This window comes from Hypomesus nipponensis, chromosome 27, assembly GCF_054491055.1.
Source record: "Hypomesus nipponensis isolate SF chromosome 27, ASM5449105v1, whole genome shotgun sequence".
Taxonomy (NCBI): domain Eukaryota; kingdom Metazoa; phylum Chordata; class Actinopteri; order Osmeriformes; family Osmeridae; genus Hypomesus; species Hypomesus nipponensis.
The window spans coordinates 9,485,995-9,494,890 of record NC_140387.1 but is presented as its reverse complement, the minus strand read 5'-3'; positions in this window follow the sequence as shown (position 1 = coordinate 9,494,890).

Below are 8,896 nucleotides of genomic sequence, written 5' to 3'. Positions count from 1 at the left end.
TTTTTAGCCTTCTCAAAGCACTGAAGGTTCATTCAGCCTGTGCTGAAGAAGCAGGAACCACAAGCAAAAGTCTCAGGAGTGTCTCTACTTGTTTAAAAAGGCTCCTAACCTCAGGCGCCATGGTCTTCAGCAGGTCCACCACATCCCCACAGTTGCTGTACTGATAGGTGGACTTATACATCGCCAACTGCACCTGCAAGACAAAATAAAAAATGAATCAGTAAAAATAATTGTATGCCTTTTTATACTAAACATAACTGTGACCATATATCTACTGTCTGTACTATACAAATAATACATTCTTTGGACCCATATGGCATGTGAACCTTTGGTCCCTTTTCAGGACAGCTGATAGCCTATTCTGGATCAGAAGGTTGTTGTTTTCGACCTGTATGAGTAACCCACCCTACGCACAGGCTAACTGCATTAAAATCGCATGCCTTTGAACCTATACATTAGTATGAAGAGCTATGCCATGTGATATACTTTGAACCTGCTACTCAAAATACATTTTGTGTAGCAATAATCATGATCATACTGGGGTATATTTCCTCAGAATGCGATGTCGTGGAGCAAGAATGTTGGTTCGCGTTCGTTACTATACCGTTTGAATGACGAATTTTAAGGATTTTATGTTGAAAATAGCATCTGATATTTACACAGATAACAGACATCCTTCTCCTGAATTCAACAACAAAGACGGTTTAATGTGAGACTTCTGTCTCCCCTTCTTTTGGATGCGATATCAAGACGAAATCCTTCACTCTTTGAATCGCGCGCTCCCGCGAGGGGGTGCCAATCCAAAGAGTCATGCATCGGGTGATACAACACCTGTTAATGTCAGTCTGGTGTCCTGTACCTTACAATATGTTCAATTAACTACTACTCTGTTAATATATCTAATATCTTCAGAAACTTACTTTTTTTTTCTTTCCAAAGAAATTACGGATGTCCGCTGCTGCAGTCTTTCTCTTAGTCATTTTTGGCCACTACTGCGAAATACAACAGTAACGCAATTCCAAAGGGATGAAAATGACGAAGGAAGAAAGAACAAATGGCAGGAGTCTAAAATAATTTGCTAGATAATCCAATTCAGAGAACAGGAAAGTGGCCCTAAACGCTAGCTGTTAAAGCTGGGTTTGGTACGTTTGACAAGTCTAGCTGCCGGCTAGCTTATCAAAAGTACCATTCATACAAGCTTTATAGGATTGCAATCAAAATTTGCACCAATTCTACAATTCGAAATTATAGTGAAATTCACCTAGTAGTTATATAAGGAATTATATTAGCCAAATACTGTATATTTACCATCCATAAATATGTGCTAAGTCTGTCTGATTTCGCGCTCATTGACAGTGCACGGGAGTACAAAGGTATAGGGAAAACATTACATAGATATCAGGAGAAATAATCAATTCCACTTGTCTTACACTATACATTAATGCAACCTAGGTTACATTAATGTATAGTGTAAGAGAAGTGGAATGGATTTGGGAAATGGACCGTCCGGGACTTGATATTTTCGGAGCTGGAAAGAAAGACGCACTAGCAGTCACATCGATATTGCCCGCATAATCATACAGTATGAATAAATATTGGGGGGGACGTGTCCTTCTGTACCCCCATATAATCACGCCCTTGCTGCCAGCCCTACAGAGACAAACAGTCACCCCACAGACACAGTAGCTCTGCAGACTGTTTTTTTGAGGACATGAAAAAGGACAAACCAGCATTTTTTACTTTGATGAAAGTCTAAAGGTTTGATCCTTTCCATGTCGCAGCATGCCAAGCTGCTGACTTTAAGTGTCTCAAGTAATGAAACCAGTTCAAGTTATAGACTTAGTCATCTGAATAAAAAACACTCAAGAGAAGTACTGCTTCTTGGATGATTTGTGCTCCACATCAATTCATCTCACACATTTGCCTTTGTTTCCATGGGATTCATGGAATTGCTAGTTTCTGCTCCACCATTGTGTAATAAAAAATATAAATTAGGACAGCAATTACATTTTTGTGTTATCCTTTCACAGAACACACATTTAGTCAATGTTCTTAAACTCAACCGATTGTTGTCATTTTACCATACTGTTCATATTGAACATCCATCAGTGTTTGGGAAGCTTACTGTATATTTTCACTTTTGATTTGTATTTCCATCATACATTTGGTCTTTAATTTCAATTGGAAGTGGTATTAAAAGGTCTTAAAAAGTCTTAAACTTAACTTGTTTACACCTGTACACACCCTGTGAAGCGGTCTTCAAGCCATCTTTGACAAATTCTTGAAACAGTGTTGCGATCAATGTGTTTTGATTGCGGGAGGCAATTTTTGGTCGACATCTAAACCTCATGCGTCCACTACAGCATTTCTGCTTTGGCGTGACTTGCGCTGGGAGGGGGTAAAACGGCATGGATTGGGATAGTGTGCGGGCAGGTGTGTTTTTATATAGGGTGAAATGGATTGAGAAATGTAATTCAAAATGTCTGAAATGGGTGTATTTATGTAAATGTCCACATTGCCTCAATATCTTTCTGTGAATAAATCAAATATAATTTTGACTGATGGTTTTCAAACCTTATTGGGTTCAAGATGACATCACTCTGAAGGACCATTAACAATTTCACCTTGGTATGTCAAAATATGACAGAATTTGAGTAGTTTAAACTTTGACTGAATCTAACAACGCTTACCACAGAAGAAACAGCTTACTTTTTTATACAGTAACTGAACATGACAGTATTCAACACTGAGAATAGCTCAATGGACTAGGACAGTGACCTGCAAAGTTTAATGTTATAGGTTTGAATCCAGCCACAGTCCTTTAGCCTTTCTTAAATTTGAATATCTGTTTAGTTAAACAAGATGACATCATTATGAAATACCATGCTCAATTTCATGCAATTCCACTTTTTAACCTTTGTCCCAAAGCTGACCAAAGCTAATACTCTGACCTTTCTACTTTTGCATTCTCAACAGTTGGTGTGTTGTAGAGAGGATAGAGAGGCTGCCTTATAACTTTATGCTCATGAGTTCAAATCCCCATTCAGACTATTGTAGTTGGCCCAATATGAAGTAGTTTTGCTCTCTTGTTGTCCAACTTTTGACCTTCTACAATGTACATTTTTATAATATTTTGCTATTTTGCAGAGGAACCCGCATCACTGCTTGCAGCTTTATTTCTAAATGTTTTAATGATCAGGTACTTTGTTTACAGTCCCAAGAGAATTACTTAAACTTCCCTGGTATGAACTCAGGCCATAATAGGTCTGTGCTGCTTTATATAGAGCCACTTTAGTTTGGTTCATAAAAGTCATTGATGTTTACTTGTTTTTTTAAGTCTAGTTTACAAAACCCAGTTATCGTGTAAGCTTTTTTTCACAAAAACAGGTGTTAATGGTGCAGAGCTCCTTATAGCTCACATTCACAGTTCGCACGAGTGATTCAATGTTCCTAGCTGTTGAGCTTTTTTTGTTGGGTGTGCTTTGCCTTCGGCAAGGGCACAACCATTGTTATCTCACATATATATTATTGTGAGAATGCTGTTAAGCATTCTCACTATTGCTTTTCAACTTCTCAGTTCTTCCGCCGTTGTTTGGCCTTTAACTAGTCCTGCATACTTTCACCGATTCATACAATTTTTATATCAAAACGTTCAGCTCCTTCAGGAGATGATGGCTATGACTTTTGGTATTTCTCACTTTTATACTTTTTAAAGAATTAAGGTTTTTGTGCAAATTAAACATTTAGCTCATTTAGCTTGATTTTTATGATTTTTCTGGTATTCAACTAAATTGTCAAACTAATTCCTCTGACGTTCATATAGTTTAACTTACAGAAACAAGATATACCTTAAAATGTACGAAAACTTGTCCTCTTTCAGCCAATGTAACTACTAAAGAGCTCACATTTACAGATTTTCAGCTTTGAGTCTTGAAGCGAGAGCAGCCTTTCAAATTCTCTCACTAACTTCAATGGAGAGGTGGGTAAAATTCGTCAGAGAATTTCGAAAGTAGACGTGTGTTTAAACTGCCGGTAGAGTCGTATTTCTGACCGCACAGACATATAAAGGACATGTCTGGTTTCGGGAGAGTCTTGGGTCTCGGAAAATATCCTAATTTTTTGGATTGGACGTATAGTTTTGCGTCTAGGTTAACTTGTTTGAGGTGTGGATTCCAGCTAAATTTGTGATTCTTTGCCCGGCTTTTTAGCGATCACAGCTGCGCCATCACCGTGGCAACCAAACAGACACGCACCATGAAAGCAGAATTGGGTGACGTTTTGGAATCTGCCAAAAGAGTTGTATTTCTGACCGCACAGACACATAAAGGATATCAATGGTTTCGGCAGTCTTGGGTCTCAGAATATATCCTTATTTTTTGGATTGGACGTACAGTTTTGCGTCTAGGTTAACTTTTTTGAGGTGTGGATGCTAGGTAAATGTTTGTTTTTCTCTTTTAATCGAGCTAGCGCGATATGGCTCTCCATTCGACTTTACTTCAACTACAGTATCGACCAAATTGGCCAAACAAGGTATGTTGATCTTAAAGTGTACATAATCTAGCTATATCGTTTTTATTTTAGCAAGTTCTAGAGAAATATGCAAAAATCGAGGCGCGACTGTCATAGCTGACCGTCACGAACAGCCAAATCAGGGCTGGGGTAGCTTAGCTAAGTGTTTGCTGCAGCTGGCGTTACTGTAATCCTACGAACAAACACTTACTAACTGGAAAGCTTTTACTTTTAATTGACGATATTGAACACAGATGTAAAGTAACTTGTCTTTACTCTAAATATCTTCTCCGTTTACAATTTGAAGTTGTACATCAAGCTTATGTAGGAAATCTTCCATTGCATCTTCTAGCTTCACGCCTTCGGTTATTATTCAAGCTTACGGTGTTAAAACATACCACTTTGACACACTTGCAAGAACTGATCCGCTGGTTAGATGTAGCATGATCTTATTATTTACGTATAAAAAAACTCACCAGGGACAACGACAACATCGGCAACCCTGCACTATGAATTATCATTTTGATTTCATCTTAAATTAAGTGTCTGAACAGGACTGGGTGTGCAGGCACGCATGATTAGTTTCTCCTCCGTCTTGAACCTGAAACCTAGATTCTAGGTTAGAAATGTTGCCAGTCTGTTGCCAATGACCAACGGTTGCTACGTTTTTGCATCTCATCTTTCTGAATTGTTCCCCTTTTTCTTTTTTCTTTTCTTCCTTTTTCTGCTTTCATCTTGCACCAGGTCCTTTCAAAAATACCTTGTACAGCGGTACCTTCTAACTGCCAGTACTTTTGCATTTTCCTTATCTTTTCTGGATTTCTGCCGTCATCTTGCTGCAGGTCCTTTCTAACATACATTTCAGGCCTTTTGAAACTCCAGCAAATATATTTTTGCTAAATGTTCACATTTGTATGCATTGTTTCTCTTCTTTCTGATTTTTTTCACTTTGTTTAGCATTTTTCTTCTCTTTTCTGTAGTTGTATGCCTTCGTCCGGCTCCAGCCCCTATTTAAAATACCTTTCGGTCGCTTTGAAGCTTCAGCTTATAACTTTCTGAACATTTTCACAATTTTCAGCTTTTTTAGCATGGTCAGCTATCCCCATTCAGGTTTTCAGCATTCTCACTGCTGTTTCGCAGGAACAGCCTTTTCTAGTTATTTATTTATTTTCCCACCCCTAAAACTTTGTCAATATTTGGACTACATAGGCAACCTAGGTGTCAAAAGTTTCGTCTTGGTAGCGATTGAGTTGCTTGTATCGGGATTTACGTTCCGTTGCACGGTTTAGTAGAAATTACGTTTTTGTGACGAAAAGTGAAGCTAACGGTGGCTAACTTGCTAGCCACAGTCACTGACGCCACTAACGTCACTAACGTCCCAGTCACTGACGCCACTAACGTCACGAAAACTCGCGTGACTATCTCTAGCAGAACATTAGTTTAGCAGCTCGTTAACTTCTGGGAGATGGCTTGGCTTAGGCTAACTTCTTTACAGCAAGGCAGCTGCAGAAACGCCACAAACAAAGAGGCCTGGGTGATAACTATTTGCTAATTTTACTTTGTGATATGACACACAATTGTGATGTGTAATGTACAATATAAGGTAATAATATTAAGGAAGTACATCTACTTTCGGAAACGGTAGTCTACAATTTCACTGAAGCATTCGCATCATGACATTAGCCTCTGTTGCCCGGGCAACACATACTGCGGTCTATGATTCATCTGTTTTCAATCGTTAAAATAAACATTCTTCACAAATACATTTTCGTTAGGATTTATTATGACATTAGATTACAACTCAACGATTTGTTGGTGAAATTATCATTACCTGTGGTTTTAAACCAGTGTAGCTCACTGCAACGCTGTACTGTAGCATAGTCTCTCGAAGAACGCTAGTAGCGTTAGCAAAAAAAACATCTCCACAGCTGTTAACAGCTCGTAGGATGTCAAACGGCGGCTCATGTTCGGCACTACCCCTTACTTCAAAAGTATTTCAATAGGTGAACCTATCTGACTAGTGACTACTAACCTGAACTCCATTGCCACAGCCTAAACTTTGTCAATCTGTTCATGAAAATAATTCATTTCAGCCTAGACCGTACAACGGAAGTAACGTTAAATCGAATTAAACCAACGCATTTTGCCTTGTTACTGACAATGATCGCTACCACTGACATTTTTATGAATGAGTGATTTCCCCCTAACTAAATGTCAAGTTTTTTCATGTTTTTGGGGGCATATTTTCAGTTAACAGATGGTACTATTTTAATCGCGATTCCATCTGAGATAGCTACTGCTGGTAACGTCGTTGTTAAAATAAGCTTCAAAGGGGGTTCTTTATTAATGAATGCAATATGAGTAGGCTAAATGCCTGAAAATATCACGAGAAGGGAAAAACTTGCAATGACATTTAAGTCATAGAGATTAGGTCAATTTTTACACCGGTCTGCCAAATGTTTTCGTTTTCCATTGTGATATGAAACACGTTTGTGAAATGTAGGTAGCTAGCTAAATATGATAGCTCTATAGCTACTACTCTGATATTATTAGAGCTAAGCTAGTAGATCTACTTTCGGAAACAGTGGTCTGCTATTTCACAGAGGAGTTAGCTCTAGCTGTTACCCCAGCACATCTGCTACTATCTGCAGTGTTACCAAGTGTTAGACCTAGCTACAGCTAACTTGCTACCTTGTTAGTCTTCCGTTCCAGACCTCTTCTGGGAGGGACTGTACAAATCGTCCAGCCACCAAAAAATCTAGCTAGTCTAGTCAACTTTGTTGTCTTTGGTAGAATACAAAGTGATTATTTAAAGTCAAGTAGCTAAGTGAAATGTTCGGTTTACACATAACAACAGACCAAGATGGTTAACAAAGATGCCTTTTCCATTCATACGTCTGAGCTTGCTTTTAAATAACAGAAAACATTAAGACCATTTAGATGGTTTTATGAATCAATAAGTCCTACACCCAGGTTGGGACCCACCACTTGAGAAACACGGTCCTACACATAATTAGACTAACTGTAATATTGACGTCCCATAGCCTACAATTGACCCTTTAAATATAGCAAAGATGGGTGTTGATTTTTTAATCCTTAATGTATTGTGTAAAATTAGCTACATTATGCTGATGTCTTTCTAACCCGGTGCAACAGGTGCCCTGAGAGGATTAAGGAGTTGAAGAAGCAGATGCGGTGTCTTCCTCTTGTTGGGCAACCAACAAGTTGTTTATCTGATTACAATTTAATAAGTTACCTAGCGCTGCATCTTCATGAGCTACATTTGGCCTCCTTCTCTTCCAACCAACCAGTATCACCTCTCCTCCATCTGAGTGATGCATGTAATTTTTACAAACTTATTATCAAGGGAACACAATGGTCAGAACTGCAGTCATACACTTAAATGCTTTTTTAAATATGTAAACACCAGAAGACTATGGGCAGCTGGGGCAGCCGCAAGCACACCCTCACAATTTCCCCAGAAATTGTATGCTCTCTGGTTTTTATTGTAATGTATTTGTCTATTGTCTCTCTTAATGTTAGGGGGTAATTAAACATTCTGAAACGCAAGGCCTTGTTTTTATTTGCTAAACAACAACAAACAAACTTCAGTTTTTTTCAAGAGTCACATTCAATTCCCTCCGATGTCAATTTTTGGAAATCACAATGGGGCAATGACACTTGGTTTTCCCATGGCTCAGAGCGTTCTGCTGGGGTCACAGTACTGAACAACTCCTTTGGGGGCAAAACTCAACATGCAGACCACTTTATTTTACTTATAATAAGTTACAATGACACTGCATTTATTACAGTAAACCTTTATGGGTACAACACCAAACATGAGAATTATGAATTGTTTGAGTCTATAGAGAGGTCCTTGCTTCACTGGTTATCAACATTTCCTAATGCCTTATTGCTGATTGGTGGAGGTATTGATACATTTTAACTTGTTGACATGTGGAAGGAGAAATTTCCTGTAGACCGTTCATTCACAATGGAGTAATAAAACTGGCTCCAGTCAGTCCAGGATAGACTTTTGGCTGATCTTAAAATGTATTGACTTTGACTGTGTTACTACAAACATACTTGCCACTCCCCTCACAGATCACAGAGCCATCTACCTAAGTGTAAAGCTAGATTCCTTTGATACTAAAATAAGTAGCGCCTCCTACTGGAAGCTAAATAGCTCTTTGCTGAATAGTAGTATTGTGAAGTTTGAGGTGAACAAACTGTTTCACATTTCTGGAGACAGGCCTGTGTAGAAGTCTTACTGCAAAAACTGGGAGAAAGGATGGAACTGGTGGAGTTACAAAGTAAAACTAGATGACATATATAGTTTAGGAGCAAAAGGTGCATTTATTAGATCTAGGAAGAAATGGCTTGAGGA